A 20,354-nucleotide genomic window follows, 5' to 3' on the forward strand; every position below is an offset into this window, starting at 1 on the left:
GCTACATGCTTAACCTGATTTGGCATCAGGTTAGAGATGGAAGACACAGAGAGAGAAGCAATCCAACTTCGATGAAATGTAGTAAACATTTGGCACAGTGGCTGAAGCTGGAAAATTGTTTTAGTTTAGGTGTTGCTGTTACTTTCGCGATGTAGTTAAGTTCACTTTCGTAGAGTTATTGAGTTTGATTTATTGTTAACCATCATTTATTTTTTCATATACTTCGGCGTGGTTATTGCATAAACTTTCTCAGAACAGTTGCATTCACACTCGTGTTTTTTTTTTATAAAGAAGGGTTGTTGCATTAATTTTTCCAGTATTATTGCGTTCACCTTATCAGTGTTGTTCCATTAACTTTTCCGAGATTGTTGCGCTCACTTTATAGGAGTTGTTGCATAGGGGTTTGTTATTTTACGACGTCATGCCTCCCCGTCGCGACCTCTTCGCCCTGCGAGCGTCTCCGTGTTAAGGTTCAAGAATCATGTAATTTGCGATCTATCACTTGTCCTCCCACGTTGTGCTTTTGATCTCGGATATGGTCTGACCACGCACTAAGCTAGTGAAGAAAGGACTCAATGTGGTGTCGTCAACGATGTTATCAAAGAGAATAAGGATCGAATCGACTTTAAATGAGTAAGAGAAAACAATCTGTATAAAAAAAAATTCAGAGAAAATCTACCTTCAAACACTTCTCGTCACCGTTCGTGTGTGGCACTGATTGATTCGGGTGTTGGAAAAAGTTTATTTCCTAGAGCGTTCTATATGTGGAATAAAATATCGGGAAGCTGTTTTGACTACAATATAGGCGTCTTCAAGTGTAATTACTTGTTGAGCCGTCTTCTTAACGGGAATTTTATCATGACGTCCAATGAAGGTTATCCCATTGCACAACAAGAAGGGAAAAAACAAAAAAACAAAACAATACTACGATAAACATTTTTTTTTAATAAATGGAAAGGTAAATAGGGGGAAAAAGATATATTCAGTTTTATGTTCACCAATAACAGTGTCTGCCAAATTAGTCCCTCTGGCGGTTCTCAAAGAACTCCATTAACAATATTGTAAGGGATAGTAGGGGTAAGAATATAGGTGTAGTCAGGGCTTACTGCGTGTCAAAGAACTTAAATAAAATACGTCAACACTTAATCTTTTTAAAAGAGGGTTTATGTAAATTACCCCCCTTGCGCCATTAACTTAAATGTTCTCATTCGAGCAAATTTCAACCCTCTTGGTTCTATAATCCAAGAAAATAATCCAAATCTTCTGTGGTGTAATGTATTTCTATAGAATATTCCTTGGTTATTTTGACGTGAATTCTAACGCCTCACTGGAGTGAGTATTCTTTTTTTACAAGACCAATTCTAGGCCTTTCTTCCTCGTTGAAGAGATCGTTCTAATTTCATTTACAACTGATTTTTTAAACAGTCTTTTCTAACTAATTCTGTGTCGCCTTCCTTGACAAATCCCGATTGAAGAAAAAGAAACCAAACCACTGGTTTCTCTTGTTTAAACGCGATTTTAACGCCTTTTCTCTTGACGCGGGATAGCGAGCCGACTTCTTTTTCGTGTTCAAAACTTCCAACAAAATGGCGCACACATCTCCTTTTATTAATCTAAAGGCACGCATTCAACACGTGATATAACAAGCAGTAGCAGCACAAGATACACCAATAAAAGGGGGAGGTAAAGAAGGGGAGGGAGAGAGAAGGAAAGACAGAAGGTGGAAAATAAAATTTCAACATTCTAGGATAGTTAATTCTTCGTAAATAAACTATATCCTTTCTACCTAGTGTTTCTAATCTCGTGGTGGCGATCATCGTCAAACAAGAAATCTATTTAACTCTTATCATCCTTGAGTAGCCCCTGTGCCTTGATGACCGGTGACTGATTAAAACAAAAGAAATTGCAATAAAAGGACAAACGTATAATATGTTAAATTGGAATGTGTAAGTTGAGAATCCAATACAACACAGGGTTAAAAATAATTATCTTCTAGTGACACCATCTCACAAGAAAGGAAAAAAAATGCAAACTATTTCCATGCCCGAAGAAAACGTATATCGTCAAAACAAAGTTGATATTAAATTTTTAAATATATAAATATTTATTTCACAAAGAATTTATGCGTTGTATTGGCTTCTTAACTTAGAAATTCAAATTCAAATGTACACAACGATTACCGAGGAAAATATCTTATTTACAATATGCTGTTTTGAATAGAAATAACATATAGGACTGACTACAATATAACTCCTATGATTATAAAATGGCAGCTTATAGTATACGATGTAATAGGGTAAATTAAAAAATTAACATATAAAAGAGTTTAAATATCTATAATTTATGATCATTGACAGGTATTATGAAAATCTCTTACGCCATAATAGGCGTAAGTCGTACTATTTTTTTATTATAGTAATTGTTTAAGTTCAATTCCGTGTGAAAAACGTGTACAGTTAGACCACAACAAACGTGTTGATCCACTGCGCATGTCTTTGTTTATTATGACAAAATCAAACACTGTTTTTCTTTGTGAAAAAAAAGGATTAAAACAAAGGCTGTGGGAATGAAATGATAAAAAAAGCTCGACGGACATACCACACGCTAACAAATATTTAGATAACATTGCGTTTTTTTTTTTTTTGTTTTTGTTTTCTTTTGAATTGAGACAATACCTTAATGCGTACATAACTGCCATACCGATTTGATCTAGTTAAAGAGAGAGAGAGAGAGAGAGAGAGAGAGAGAGAGAGAGAGAGCGAGAGAGCGAGAGAGCGAGAGAGCAAAGGAGAGATAAAAAAGAAAGAAGGAAATAAAGAAAGGACAAGAGCGAGAAAGAGAGATAGATAGATAGAGAGAGAGAGAGAGAGAGAGAGAGAGAGAGAGAGAGAGAGAGAGAGAGAGAGAGAATGAAGGAACGAGAAACAAAGGAATTTAAAGAGAAAAGACGGAAAGTATATATATATATGTATGTATGTATATATATATATATATATATATATATATATATATATATATATATATAGAGAGAGAGAGAGAGAGAGAGAATGAAGCTGTTGAGCATTTTTAAAGACCTTGAATTTGGATTAATTAAAATATTCGTTCTCTTTGTGTCGTAAAATGCCATGGGAAATGTGTTCATGTGACGGTGATGCGATAGACAATCAGCGTGACCTGTCGGTTAAGCGGTGTCACGTTCGAGTTCTGCCACATGAGTACCCGATTCTAAAAAAACAAAACAAAATAATAATGAAAGAATCAAATATACTTTAATTCATCTCTATTTATAAATGGTGTGTGTGTGTGTGTGTGTGTGTGTGTTTTTAGAGGAGATGAACTTTAAATTACAAGAAATCACTTAAAAGTATTTTTATTATACAAATATGTGGTTTATTCGGAAGATTTATTTTTGGGTTTTATAATTTAAATAAATTTCGGGCATAAGGCTTGTGAATATATGGCGTAACTAGAGGTCAAATTTTCCCAAATTCTACACATTCAATTAGCCGTCGAATGTTGTTTTTTAAGTAGTCTATTGCATCTAGCTTATCCGCGTATTCCCAAAGAAAATAATCTAATGGGATTAAATCGCACGAACGGGTTCCATTTCATGAAATTATTCGCCCATCAAATGTTTCTCTCGGTAAATTGGAGATACCATTTGCAATTTTTAAACGCTGCTTGGTTGTCGGTAGTTTCATGGTGGATTGCCAAACCAAGTTGAACTCCAAATAAGCAATTAAAGATAATAGTGTTGTTAATTTAAAGTTCAACGCCTTTAAAAAACACCCGTTATAAAGTTGGATATGTGTTTATGTTTATCAATTTTTTATTTATTGCGGACTATTATCATCATCATCTTTTCTTAGTTGTTTCACGACGTTTCGGCCAACAATTCCTCTGGCCTTCGTCAATCCTATCCAAAGCCGGCCAGAGGCTTACTTGGCTAAAACGTGGTGAGACGACAACAACTATGGATGGCAGTAACTGCCTAATTCAAAACGTAGATTCCATGAACAAAGCTTCTTTCTTAGAACTGCACGCCTGTGGAATTCTGTTCCGTCTGCCTGCTTCCCACCTGACTACAACCTGGATGTCTTCAAGTCCAACGTAAACAAATTCCTGATGAACCACCCCCTTAAGTAGACACTTTATCAAATCTCTACACTAACGTACTGTACTTACAATAACCCTTATCCCTTAGTGGCTTCCGGGCCTTGATAAGTGGTGACCACCTTGTAAAAAAAAAGAAGGAGATTCGGAGTTCCTATCCCGTCGCGGTTACCACCTGACGAAGGCCAGAGGAATAGTTGGCCGAAACGTCGTAAAACAACATCTAAGAAAATATGAGGATAATAGTTTGCAATAAATAAAAATTAGTAAATAATACTCATTTCATTAATGAATTTCAATTAAATAATATATAGTGTATATGTTTATACATATTTGTATGCACATGATTCTCTCCTAAACTAATTAACCGATCATTATGAATCTTAGGACACGGCTATGTATTAGCTTAATTAGTTTAATTTAGCGGCTATGTATTAGCTTAATTAGTTTAATTTAGCGACAAAGAGGATATAGACATCTTTCAGGAAAATTCAGATATTTCGGATTTTTGGTAAATTTTAGCAATAGATATTTATTAATTAATAAATATCCCCCAAATTTATGTTTCTTTGGTGTATTTTAAAGAGTTTTTAGAATGCATAATATAGGCACAGCCCCCTATTTGAAAATTCGAATATTTGAATTAAATTGTATCCATAGCCGTTAGCCATTAGTCATTAATAGTGCTAGGACAACAGCATATTCTTTTCATTGTTTTGACTCTCGAGTGTGTATCCGTTGATATGTTATATGCTTTTATATAGAGTGATGTGGTTCTCGGTTGATTAACTGTGTCTAACTGTGTATGATATATACTCGAGAGTCAAAACAATGAAAAGAATATGCTGTTGTCATAGCCATAGTCATTAAGCAATATTCCATGAACTTAAATTTCTTCTTATGACTTTTAAAAATTAAGCTTTAAAGCTTATATATTTTATAGAATCCAAATTATGTTTTTTTTTTACCTTTATTCATCCAAAACAAGGCACATTGTCACTAAAATGTAAATGGTTGCTGAGAATTAAGGGGACATATTTATAGGGACATTCTTAGTGGGGGTGTTGTGCAGCTAGATATTTGTTTACGATACGTTTAAATTTCTGCATGTTGGCACGTCAGGGAAACAGGGAGAAAGGAGAATCTATTAGAATAGAAAGCCTCTCAGCACCTTAGCATTGAAAGTGTTGGACTTTTTTTTTAATTGTTATGTTGTTCAGGGGGTGTTGAGTTGAAGGGACACAAGATGAATCAGCTCGCCAGAGCACATTTCATTGAAGTACTTGTAAAACAATACCTGGACGTAATCCATGGTTCTGAAAGCAGCCAGCATCTTGTTGACAAGTTCTGCGCAGTTTCTGGCCTTATTGTTAGCAAAAATGTTCTTGGCTACCAAAAAAAAATGCCTTTCACGCTTCCAGTTCCACTTCGTTCATCGAGTTTTTTTTTTTAACTCTGGATCTTTGATGAGCTGCCAGATCTGAAGATGCCAGCTTTCATCTTCTTCCTGGTCAATCCTGGAAAAGCCTTGCACAAATAGGTGAAGCAGTCACCATCCTTGTTCAGAGCCATGGCAAACTGCTTCATTAAGCCGAGTTTAATGTGCAGCGCTTGGAAGAATATTCTGTTTCTGTTCACCAGAGTGTCGTTGATGACGTCCCTTTCTTTGCAAGGTATCAATTCCTTCCGAACAGGCCAGTCCTTCTCCGTGTACTGCTGAGCACAATCTCTACTATCCCACATGCACAGAAAACATGAGTACTTGGCTAAGCCAGATTGTTGACTCAACACAAAGTTCATCATCTTCAGGTGAACACAAATAAACCACTTATGCTGATCGTAAATTTTCTCCAGCACGTACTTCATCGCTTCATACTTCTCCTTTAGTTTAATCAAGTGAGCGATGGGTTCTGAGGCAAACTTGTTGCCGTAGTGTAGCAGAACAGATTGCAGTGATAGCTTGCTGCTGTTAATGAACAGTCTTTAATCTTTGGGTTCGTACTTTGGCAGCCTAAGCTTGAGTAACAGCTGCACAATATCTGCACAGTACACCAAACCCTTCATTGTAGAGGAAAAAAACGGAGGTTCTGTTGATGCCTGTTGCCGAAGAAGCTGATACGAGCACTGTCGGAGAGCAGATTTTTTTCCCTTCAATCTGGATGCCAACAGTCCGGTAGAACCCTTTAACAAGCTGAGGTCACGAACTAGATCATTCAACTCTTTTTGGGAAAATGGACGTGGAACATTATCTTCAAGAACCACTTTTATTCGTCTTAATTTCCTTCAACATCGGAGGCATCTTTGTCACCAATGCTCCGAACATAGGCAATGAGCCATGTGTTGATTAAAGATCAGGATATGCTACAATATGTCGTGAATCCGGGGAGAGTTACTTGGTTTGTCGTGAGGGCGTTTTTAATACCCGTTCTTACATCATTAGCATGGCAATCGAAGAACTGGAGAAAGATTTTCACCAAGTTGCATAAAAACGACAGTTAAACACGGGAGAAATAATGGTATGGGGGAACTTTTACTGCAGCGGGAGTTGGGGAACTTATTAGATGTGAGAAGTCAATCAATGCAAAGGAATACATTCGGATATTAGAAACAGGACTGTTACTAAGTGTCCAGAAGCTGAGAATATCTCAGAACATTATTTTTCAAAACGATAATGCCCCTGCACACACTGCTAAAGTCACTAAAAATGGTTTTCTGATAATTCAATTAATGTGATATTTTGGCCGGGTCAAAGCCCCGATTTAAACCCAATCGAGCATATTTGGTCCATAATATCTCGTGCATTGGACGGAAGAACCTTTTCGAACAATGGCAAACTGTAGGAAGCTGTGCAAATTGAATGGAATAGCATCTCCTCTTCACAGTGTTCCACTTTGGTTGAGAGCATGTCTAAAAGGATTGATCTTTTTAAGAAATCAAAAGGGAATGCGATTCCATCCTAAGCATTTATTAAAGTAAATGTCTTGTTCTGTGTTATTAGTCTCGTTTAAGTTTCCCTGTTCAATTGTTCTTTGTTCAATATAGCTTTAAGTGCAATAAAATGTATAAAATTTATTTGGTCCATTATTTTTTTTTCTCACGAGTGTATGCACGCAGAAACTAAAAATCTTAGCGGTTAGAAGAAGTCAATGTTTCGCTTATGTATCGGTGGAATGTATATCTGCAAATTCATGTCGACAAGGCGCTATAGTACCAGAGTACCGCGCATGTGGATGGATCAACTCAAGGAAGGAAGAGAGCTGGTGCTCGGAAGTTGCGCAACAGTGGGGCGACTGGAAAAGATCCAGGTGGCTAACAGCCGTCATCAAAGTGGATATCTAGGTGTGAAACGAACTTTGACCCGCAACTTCCAAAGAAACTGCTAAATCCGTTATAAAAGCCCGTGAAGCATGTCGATCAATAGATCCGGCACCTGCTCGCTGGAAAAAACGAAAACAGCGTGAAGAACAACTGTGGCAAATTAGCGATGAACATAAGTCACCACCACATCGACTATGGCCCCTCTAGATTTGCAATATCGCGACCACTGCGTCGGACTGATGCGACCACCGTTATCAGACAGTTGGAGAATATTTTCCTTGAGAGAGGTCAGCCGATGGAAATACTGACCGATAATGCAACTGCTATTATTAGTAAAGAGTTTCGAGAATTTGCAAAAAATTGGGATATACTTTGCAGTCTCGATGTGCCTACTCACTGAGTGGAAATGGGATTATAGAAAGAAGTTATAGGACCTTTAAGACCATCGCATCCAGAAAGAATTGTTCAGTATGATCATGAGATCAGACGAGAGTGCAAGGAAAATCGTAGCTTACCTAACTAGCGTCGGTGTCGTGTTCATTTGCTTAAGAGAAAAAGAAAGAAAAAAAAAGCTAAAAATGGTGACACCGCTTTTGTATTTGACGATCACGTGTGAGTAACACGAACTTTATGCAAATTATTTCATGCAAATTACTTAATGCAAATTACTTTATGCAAATTACTTTATGCAAAATTCATAAAAAAAAGGGAAAAGGAAACGGCTGAGGAGTCGAGAGACAGTGTGTTATGCGAACCAACGTGTGTATTACCAATATTATAGAAGCTGACTCAAAAGATTATAGGCGGGACAGAACACAACTTTAAAACTCCACTGGAATCACTTTTAAAACTAGAAGGTTAATTTGACGCCGCCTATGTGTGCTTTGGTTTTTGTCTTCGGGTCTTTTTCGACAGTGTTTTATAGGGACCGTTTGCTGAAATCGAACGCTTAAATGAAACAGCGAACAAAGACATTTTTCATAAGCAATAGAATTATTCTATTTAAATATTTAAGGAGCATTTTAAATCTGAGATCCATTCTCGACCCGTACCTTGCCGTCTGCGATCGTGGCCCAACTGCTACACGTCTGTGTTCGCCGATGCTCGTAGCGAAATTCTTTTAATATAATTAAAATTCTTCTTTCATTAAAAGAGAGAGAAAGAGAATGACAAGAAAGAGAGAAGAACGAAAGAAAGGGAGAAAGAGAGACAATACATACACGCTAAAAACAAAGCCACTGAAATATTGTCATTGTTTAACAACCTGAGGTCAACCTACAGGTTTAACCTTTGTCCCCTTTGCGCACGATTACATAAACAATTTTGGATCCCTACTGCCGTTCGACAATCAGCCACACGTTGGCAAGCTGGCTGACATTTAGATATCTACTTCTGCTTTATTTTACTTATCTCCCCGCGATTACACGACAAGTCCAGCACAGAGATCCAAAATGTGGGAGGCTTTAGAGCTCCCTCGAAAAGAACCTTTTTTGCCCCGGTTATTTCTGTTGATCCGAGTCACATCAACAGCACAGAAGTAACAGTCAGTGACATGGTTTATCGGCTCTTTCCAAAACCATGGGAATTCTAAATTTAAACCACGCAGAATCACAGTGCATGCTTTTCACACTATGTGTAGCGTCAAATCTTTATCCTGGTCAGCAAGTTTAATACCAAAATTACATGGTAAACATGCATTATGAACCTTGTGACTGGCTTCCTATTAGGAGCAATAGTGTATTCTCCACATATGTAGCAGGACACGTCGGGCTTATTTCTACACGATCTTCTGGCCGAAGCCATCCCATTCACCTGCAAAATAAAAATAAAGTACAAATTAGTCATAAATTGTGCTAGCGCAGCCCATCGCGTTCTGTATTTGACGCCACCAGCACGACAACACAAATATTCGGCAACGCACATGAAGCGAAAACACCCATACGTACGCGAGAGGATGTCCCTTTACACTTTCTGGGGCGGCTACCCCATTAACTTTATTTCAAATCACCAAATGTATTCTTTGCGACACCAATTTTTGAAATATTTTGAGGTTTTATAACTTTAAACTGATCCCTTTTCAACATAATCACCCATAACTACCGGACCTGAATATTTCTTGTCATTAAAATCATAATTTCTAACCAAAACAAGTATTCGACATGGCATCTTTTTTTTTTTTAATTCAATTTTCACCCCAAACAAGGCACAGTGCCACTTTGAAGCAGGAGGCTACTATCAGGGACTTAATTAGCGGGGTCATTATGAAGGGAGATGAGTAGAAAGATGTTTGTTAACATTACACTTGAACTTCTGCATATCATTGCAGTTGGGAAAGCAGAACCCCGGAAGGGAGTTCCAAAGACCCGCAGTTCTGGGGAAGAAACTATTGGAGTAAAAGGCTTTCTTGCACCTAGGGATCTCTACTGTAAAGGGATGAGACTTAGTAGCTTGTCGGGTTTGTCGGGGGTAGTTACGTCGGGGAGGTACAAGTGTTTGCAGTTCGTCAGAGCATTCACCATTGAAGTATTTGTAGAACAGGCAGAGGGATGCAACATCTCGTCGATGGGACAGAGGCTGAAGCCTAGATGACAGTTCAGGATCTATCAGGTTGGCGACTCTCTTTTGAACCCTGTCCAGGAGCGAGAGACAAGAAGCAGATGCACCAGCCCAGATGTGACAACAGTACTCCATACATGGGCGAATGGTTGCCTTATAGAGGTATAGGATACTGTCAGGCGTAAGTAGTTTTCTAGCACGGTAGAGGGAGACAACCTTCCTTGCAGCAGCCTTGGCAATGCTCTCAATGTATCTATTCCAGCTCATATTCCCTGTGAACGTTAGGCCGAGGAGTTTAAAAGAAGTACTTTCAGGTAATGTGTTCTTGGCCATTACTATTGGTGGTAGAGAAGGTTTCTTTTAGTTATTGAAGGAAACAAGCTTAGTCTTAGCAGCATTGAATGTGACCAACCATTTTTGTCCCCATTCCACTACGGATTAGAGGTCATCCTCTAGTGTTCCTGCCATTTCCTTGGATATGTGTTCATTTGTTTTCCCCTCATATCTGTTATAGAGAGTGGTGTCATCGGCAAATATACCCATCTCCGAAACAATTTTATCAGGGAGGTCGTTTATGAACATCAGGAATAATAGAAGTCCAAGGCTAGACCCCTGAGGTACTCCCGCATTTATGTCGTATTGTTTGGATGTACGACCGTCGAGGACAACTTTGATTTTTCTATTACTTAAGAAGGATTTAATTACATTATGAATTCTTCCAGTGATTCCATATAATCTAATTTTCCTTAGGAGACCATCGTGCCATACCCTGTCAAAAGCCTTAGATATATCGAGGGCCACCGCTCTACCCTCCCCTGTTTTATCCAATGAACGGTATATACGTTCAGAAACTACAGTTAAGATATCCGCTGTTGAACGGGCTTGCCTGAATCCATATTGTTTGTCAGTCAGGAGTTTAGCAGCTGTTAGGTGCTGGACTAGGGCTTGATTAACTAAGGACTCAAATATTTTGGCGAAAAGCGGGAGGAGGCTAATGGGGCGATAATTTAGTGGGTCAGTTCTGTCACCAGAATTCTTGAAGACTGGTACCACAGAGGCGGTTTTCCAGCAGTCGGGAAAACAAGATTCGTTAAGGCATTTATTGTAAAGTTTGGACAGAACTGGAGCAACCTCGGCAGAGCATTTTTTAATAGCACAGCTGGGATGAGATCTGGTCCACACGCTTTTGAGGTGTCTAGGTTTTTTATAATAGCATGTACCTGAGAAGGGGTGATTTTCAAATCGTTTACTCCCCAACCAACTTCTTCTAAAATGCTTCACACATGCGTACATGTGAACAAAACGTAAAAACATGTGGTCATTACTAAACATTTTTGACCTTATTGAGCAAAACCAATATGATTTTTGGATTCAGCGCATAAGATTTTTCCTAAATCAGCTGAAAATAATAATAATGAAAAAAAAAAAAAAACGCAGACAACAAATTTGCTGTTGATAAATGAATCATTTCCTTACATTGATCAATGTCAGTACTACCATAATATTCCTCAACCTTTAGCTGAGTTTCATTTCTATCACATTAGTTTATCCTTGAGTGACTCTTGACCTTGACTTTGATAAACGGTGACAAAAAACAAAACAAAAAACAAACCCCAAAACCCTAATGAACAAAACAAGACAACAACAACAACAACAACAACACACACACACACACACACACACACACACACGCACACACGCACACACGCACTGTCTGTTAAAGTTAACTCTATTTTATACTTTGACTATCTTTAGCCAAATCTACAAGCACCAGGGAGGATTTTGTCATGCTTACGTAACTCTAAGCATTTTGCGATAACTTGTCAAGCAAACAAGTGCAAGGGTGGGGAGGAGATCTCTAATGTTTTTTTTTTTAGTGTTGTCATGTCATGGAAGCAACGTTACAGCAGTCAGGAATAGAGTAGCAAAGAAAATTCGATCAAATTATATTTTACTTTTTTCACTCGCCGGAAAAAAAAATGACGAATGCCTTTTCCTACTAGTAAAATATACAGATTTTGTTCCAATATGAAAAGAACCTTTTGTTATAAACGTAATGATTAGAAATAAAATCTATTTATCACAGTCTCTATGTATGTATATATGTATGTATGTATGCATGTATGTATGTATGTATGAATGCATGTATGCATGTGTGCATGTATGCATGTATGTATGTGTGTATGTATGCATGTATGTATGTCCAACCACACCTCTTTTGAGTCGACATTGTTAAATACCAGTGGCAAGTGAAGTTTCAGGACGACTGAAAACAATTCCGAGATAAGCGAAAAGCAGAAAAGCACATACAGCGCCTAGAATTCCTAAATGGTCACCCATCTGGTACTAGCCAGGCTCAACGTTGCTTAACTTCGGTGACCTGATGAGAACCGGTGTGTCAAAGTGATTATGCCGTAGAGTACAACTCTTGCTACAAAAATTTCACGCGCAGGCACACTTACAGTCGGTATCCAAAGTCTGTCAAGACTGAAGGAAGCCTTTGTTTGTTTTATGTATGTATGTATGTATGTATGTATGTATGTATGTATGTATGTATGTATGTATGTATGTATGTATCTATCTATCTATCTATCTATCTATCTATCTATCTATCTATATATCTATCTTTAAAAATGTGTGCAAAGAATAGTTTAATAATTTTGATAAATCAAAATGTTTTGTCAGTTATTAAGTTTTGGGCGACATACCTAATATCATCAACTATTTAAATAACTACATCTTGTTTGTTTTTGTAATGGAGTCATTACTTTATTGTTTACATAACTCTCATACCGATTTGATCACACGGAAAGATAGAGGAAGAGGAGAAGATTGAAAGACGGAGAGCGAGAGGGAAAGATAGTGAAAAAGAGAGGGAGGAGGCAGTTGGACTATTTACAATGACCTTGAATTTCGATTGGCGAAAATGCCTGTTTTTTTTTGTGAGATATCATTAGGAGCGGTTAAAATCTCATTTACTTATTTATAAATTATATTTTATTATGAAAACTATTTATAAAATTTTAATAACGTATCACTTTCATATATATATGGGGGTGTTTGAAATTGGACATTGTTTCTGATAGTAAAGTTGTGTTTTTGTATGCTATATTCCGTGCAGATAATATTACTACACAAATTATTTATTTACTCCGCAGGACTAGATATAAAAAAGCAAAAAGAAAAAGAAAATAAGATTCGTACAGGATTCGAAACTATGTCTCAAAAGAAGAAGAACTGCTAAACATTGAAATACTTCCATAGAAAGTCGAAATTACACCTCCCCCAGAACCAAAACAACAACAAAAATAAATAAAAAACAAAACAAAAATGCAAAAAAAAAAAAAGAAAAAGAATGTTTATCCTATTGCGCTCACTTAATGCAGCAATGAGATGTAGTTACATGTGATTTGTTGCAAACCTTGGAAGATGAGTTATTTAGAAATTTTCAGCCTGCGTATGGCTCATTAGTAAAGTAATCCAAGACTGTCTTTTTTCTAATTTTGCACTAGTCTAAGCTTTCACTTTTTAAATTATTTATTTACATCTAGGCCCGCGGACTAAATAAATCGTTTGTTTCGTAATATTATTCTCACAAATACTTACATAAACAAGCAAGCAATTTAACACACGCACACACACACACACACACACACACACACACACACACACACACACACACACATATATATGTATACAAATATTACTTAGGGGATAACCACTTATCAAGGCCAGGAGGTCACTCTAAGTTAAGAATTAATAAATGGTAAGGAAGATGGTGAGACAACATGATCAGTAATGGTGGAATTTGGGCAGGGCTAGATCATTTAAGAAGATTGCTCAGCAGGAACTTATTTACATTAGATTCGATCATGATTATGCTATAGTCAATCGAGAAGCAGCCACACGGTGTTGTGTTCTACAGACGGATAGTTCCAGGAAAGAAACTCCGCTTATGGAATTTTTGTTTAGTTTAAGGCACAGATAGAGAGAGAAGTTGTATGCGGTGGTTGTAAATAGACGAGTATTCGTTGCGAACGTTTTACAGAGAGGAACCATAGATAGGAGCTGCACCTACCATAAAAGTAACGATAAAGCAGAAAGATTCGCAACATCTCTTCTGTGAGAAAGAGGAATATATATATATATATATATATATATATATATATATATGTGTGTGTGTGTGTGTGTGTGTGTGTGTAATATAAAGCTGAATGTCCGTGTGTGTGTGTGTGTGTGTGTGTGTGTGTGTGTGTCTGGTCACGAATAGGCTCCTATATGGTTGACTATTTTAAAAAATTGATTACATATAATAATAGAAGATGTATCGAGACACAGGAATGGGTATGTTTGATCTGGCAGAACGGTGGTTCATTAAAATTGTGGGGTCTGCGTTCGCGACTGGTCCACAAAGTATGGAAATAAAAAATTAAAAAAAAACGTTTGGAAGTGTTTTTGATATAGATATACATAAGAATACTTTGATAAGTATGTTATGACTTAAATAGGAATGGTATAATAAAATTGTGGGGTCTGCGTTCGCGCTTGGCCTCCATAGAATGGAAATAGGAACAAACTTTAATGAAGACTTTTCATATCTATCTGCGTAAGTATACTTTGATAATTATGTTTCAGTTTGAAAAAATATGGTATAATAAAATTATGGGGTGTTCGTTCGCGCCTGACCTCCATAGAATGGAAATATGTGACAAAGTTTAACAAGGTTTTTTAATATAGATCCACAGAATATTGTGATAAGTGTTTCAGTGTGAACAGGTATGGTATAATAAATTATGGGGTTTATCTATTTTATTTTTACTTTCATCATAGTTTGCTTTGGTTTTGATACCCCCAAATTCGAAGCTATCTCTTTACAACGCTTCCTTTTCATAACCTATCATACTTTCATAAATCAGAGTCCATTTTCTGTAGGCTGTTTTTGAACCCAGTCAACGACGGGTACTTTTGCTAGTGTATATATATATATATATATCTTAAAATGTGTCGTAGAAGCATTTTGGAATTAAATGAAAAATATAGAATAAACAGACAAATTGTTTTAAAAACACGCTAAGATGCAAAAATGGTTCTATCTTTTTTTTTTAAATTTCTTTTAGTAATTTATTTTTACACAGGAATCACCACTATTCAAAGCCCGGAGGCCTCTCGAGGATAAGGGTATATGGGTATGCATTAGTTAATATGATTATGACGTAGTAGGGGGGCGGTTCTATCAAAAACTTGTTTACTTGTTTACATTTAGGTTTAGGCACAGCTAACGAGTGTAGGAAATTATTGATAGTGGTTTTGGCTAGACTGGTGTTTTCGTGAAATTTTGGCGAGGGTGGACCATAGATAGGAGCTCAGACGAGCACTTGCCATGGAAATAACGATAAAGCAGAGACAGGCTTGCAACGTCTCTTCTGTGGGAAAGAGGTTGTACATAAGAGAAAAGGGCATCCTCCACTAGGCTACGAAGTCTTTTTTGTAACTCTATCAAGGCAGGATAAGCTGTTTCTAGCAACTCCTGCCCAGATGTGGCAACAGTACTCCATCGTTGGACGTACTTGGCTTTTATATATGTAGAGAATTGCATCAGGAGTTAGATATCTACTGGAGCGGTAGAAGGATCCAACAAATTTTCAACGACCTTGGCAATGGATTTGACATGTGTTCTATTTACGATCGGGAGTAAAGGTCAAACCCAAAAAAGAAATAAAATAAAATTCTTTATTTAATTATTTGAATTTTTTAAATGAGTAATTTGTATATTTTATTTATCTATTTGCGGACTTATTATCCTCATCTTTTATAGCTGTTGTTTCACGACGTTTCGGCCAATTATTCATCCGACCTTCCTCAGGTGGTGAGACGACAACAACTATGGAAGGCAGTAATTGCAGAGGACATAGTTAAGAGATTGAGCATTCCTATCCCGTCGCGTTTAACCGCCTGACCAAGGCCAGAAGAATAGTTAGCCGAAACGTCGTGAAACAACAACTATAAAGATAAGGATAACAGTCCGCAAATAAAAAAAATATAAAATTCTTTTTTTTATGCATCTTAGCGTGTTTTATTCAGTCTTTATTATATATATAAACGCTGTAAATAACATAATAACATTAGCAGACATTGTTAGTATATATTGTAACCACGCAACAAAATAAGAAATAACTTTAAACCGATGTGAACACTGTAAGAAAATATGAAACCGCAACTGTATTTAAAACAAAAAAAGTAATTACTATTTTAATGAATAATATCTAAATCCAATAGACGTATATTTTCAATATTCTTTTGGGTAAAAAAAAAACGTAATTAGTATTTAAATACCCGAAAACATACTATTATATAAAACTTACTTTGTGTGTGTGTGTGTGTGTGTGTGTGTTCCTCCCCAACAGGTTCCAGTATGGCTGAGGCTATCTTTTGCAAATTTCACACAATCTTCTTATTTATCTATAAGAGAAAACAGACTATTTCTAAGATCGTCAAGCCTAAATATCAGCTGACGTGATATTGTAAACAAACACAGACGGAATTTAATAAACGACATTATCATTATTATTATTTATTTATTCATTTTATATTTTTGTGAATTAGTCCACCGGGTAAATTATTCCTCGTAATATATAATATTTAATAGAGGACTGGCACTATAATAATATATACGCAATCTGTATAAATTACAATATTATGTTTAAGCGGATTGTATGACCGGGCGTCCAACTAGCTAACTAGCTGGATTCCCGTAATAATAATTTGTAATAGTAATACTACCTGAACATAATAAAATTATTAAAATGTGTATAAATGCGTTTTACAATATTTGTTAGAATGTTAGTCATTCTAAGAAAATCAAAAATGTTTTGGGAAAATGTTTGTCGTTAATGACATGTCCTTTTCTGTTTTCTTTACCATGCAAAGGAATTAATAAATGTTCGCAATATTACAGAATAAAATTGTTAAAACTATTTCGATTTCAACAGAGAGAAAAATAAGCATAATATAATCTAAATTATTATATAAATATTGTCATAAAGAAATATGCTTCAAGTAGAGATTGTGCATGTTTGACGGTTCCATTTGTTGTTGTTATTCTAAAATTTAATGTGTTCGAACTTGGCAGATAAATATGCAATAGAAATGTCAATTTTATTGATAATCTACGTGATATTAAGTTATGCATTGTAAAGTGTTTTAATTGTGTCAAGCTTTATTATTGTTGCCCTAGAACGTCAGTAAAACTATGTTTGACCGTTACAATTTTTTCTTTAGGAATACGCATTCTTTTAGTGTGATATAATAATAGATGCGAAAGTTTGCGTTACTGGAACAAAATACTTCGGCGTGTACACTGTATCACACACGCAAACGCGAACACGTCGACAGATCCAAAATTTAAGACAGTTAAATAAAAGTAATTTGGATCCTACATTGATGTCACCAAAATCAACTTCCATTTTGCTCTTCTGTCTTTCTTTCTTGTACATTTTCTGGCCCCTTATTCATCTGTAAAGCTTTCGATGTGCACACAAATCCTTTTCGTCTTGTGTTCTAAATGTTCTAAAGTCCTTTTCACAATAAGATGCGTCCTAATAATTGCCATATAACACACACACACACACACACACACACACACACACACACACACACACACACACTCTCTCTCTCTCTCTCTTCTACATTTAATTGAATAATAGAAAGATAGCCATTTTATATTAGATCGTATGGTGATAAAGGTTTATAGATCGATAAAGGACAAATTGGAATGATGAAAAATTAAGTTTACAGTATTTATTAGTTTATCAAATGTTTAAGCAAGGAATATCAAAATATTTTTTCTTTAATTCCTTAAGTTTCAAAAATAAGCTTTTCTCATCATAGGAAATATATATATATACTTTTTATTTGCTTTACGTAAGCATTAATATGTCGCTACAATTTTATGTGCATGTTTCGGTTAGTCAGTTACAAGTAACTAGAGACCCTTTTAGGCGATATTACTTATACATGGTTACTGACTGAACTTTTGTATAATATCCCCATATATATATATATATATATATATATATATATATATATATATATATATATATATATATATATGTATATATTAACACGGAATTATATATATATACATATATATATATTTATATAATTTAAAGGAAATTAGAGCAATAGTCTAAAGAGCCGAGTGTATTTCAATGTAACAGTGAAATTACTAGTGTAATTGAAATACGGGAAAGAGAAAGTGCTCGTTGTAATTTAGATATATAATAAGCTCGATAGGTATATATCCTAGAGCTAATTCAATATTAAGTAATGTGATTAATAATTTAAAATTTGAACAATTAAATTTCAACCAAATTAAAAATCCGTTTCATAAGAAGGAACAACAACAAAATCAATTATCTGTACGATCGTTTCGGAAAACAATGCTTTTTATTGTGGTAAACATCCAGTTACGAACAGTAATTACATATAGTTTTTTAATAAGCAAGGTCTCCTCGTCAGCAAATTTTGAAGGGTTTTTATTAAATCTAAAAGACACCATAACTAAACCTAGCATTAAAAGTAAGGCAGATGTATCTGAAAAAAATTAAAATAAAAGGTCTGAATTTAAAGTTGATAAGAAGTTTAATATAGGTTATAGATAAAAAAAAAGTAAATATAGATTTGAATTTGAATTATAAATTTGCCTTGAGTAAAGTATTAAAAAATATATATATGCATATATATGAAAAAATAGACACACATATACATAGATATAGAGGTATATACATAAAAAATATACGTATAAAAATTTACCTTTTAATTTTTCGCCTTTTGAAATCAGGAACTATGGTTAAAATACTCATATATATGTTTGCTATAGTTTTTCGCCTCTTTAAATGATAACAGAAATAACTTATTACACGGACATCCCTCCTTTTAAAACTCATCATCAACAGAGTTCCACAGGCGTGCAGTTCTAAGAAAGAAGCTTTGTTCATGGAATCCGCGTTTTGATTTAGGCACAGATATAGAGTGGGGGAAATTTTTCACAGTGGATTCAGCTAGACGGGTGTTTTTCATGAAAGATTGGCGAGGGGGGACCAGGGATTGGAGTTCAGACGAGCACCTGCCATGAAAATAACGATAAAACAAGGATAGGCTCGCAACGTCTCTTCTGTGTGAGAGAGGTTGCAGGGTAGAGAAAAGGGCATTCCCCACTAAACCACGAAGTCTATTTTGTACTCTGTTAAGGCATCATAGGCTGTTTTTGGCAGCTCCTGCACAGATATGGCAACAGTATTCCATCCTTTGACGTATATATATATATAAATACATATATGCACATATATATACATATATATATATATATATATATATATATATATATATATATATATACATACATATATGTGTGATCGTTTATGTATATTCATGTTTATTTAAATTATTTATTTGTTTATTTTCTATTGTTTTTGTTAGTTTTAAAACTATTTTGTATCGCTATCCTAGTTACAGTTATTTGCTATTTCTCTTTTACAGTTTAATAGATGTTGGGGTTCTTTAAAATACAGGATAGCAAATTTTTCATGAAGGCATAATCTACATGGATCGTCTAGATGCCTACACGTGGTAGCTTGTCTTATTATTTTCCATTCGACTACCGGCGAATGTCCGCTTTCTTTGAGTTCCCATTACTTTGCTTTACTAGCTCTACCTACATATTGAGCACTTTTGAAGTAAATACTTAAAGTTTATACATAAATCTATACTTTCGTATATTAATTTTATGTGAGTAAATTAAGTAGTTATATATATATATATATATATATAATGAACTGAAATTTTAAACATAGATAATGAACGGAGTACTTCTCTAACAACCTTAATCAGAATGCTCACATCTAGGAACATATCTTTTTTCAATAAAATGAACTATACTGAAAAAAAATAATTTCGGAGACTGCTAAGGTAATTGCACCCTGTCAAAATGAAAATACAATTAGTATAAAAAATGAACTGATTTCGCTATGCAAACATAAGAAAAAAATTAAATACAGCCCGTTTTAAATCACCTAGATAAATTTAATAGCCCATAAAAGTATTTTTTCTAGAAAAACCTGTATAATAAAATTCTTCATATGAATTTTCTAGCTTTTATCTAAAATTAAACACTATTATCTCTACTTCCTAACTCTCTAATGTTTAAAAGTTTGCATTTACAAATGAAACCTTTGCTTGGATTTCCCCTCCATCTCTTTGACACGTTTATTTTAATAGCTCACACAGCTGACTTTTGTAATCGAAACCTGTTTTTCGTCAACTTCTTATCTACATTAATTGTTGATTAGGTATGAATCCACTATTTATAT

Source organism: Euprymna scolopes, chromosome 14 (genome assembly GCF_053919585.1).
Source record: "Euprymna scolopes isolate OS-2025 chromosome 14, ASM5391958v1, whole genome shotgun sequence".
NCBI classification, from domain to species: Eukaryota; Metazoa; Mollusca; class Cephalopoda; order Sepiida; family Sepiolidae; genus Euprymna; species Euprymna scolopes.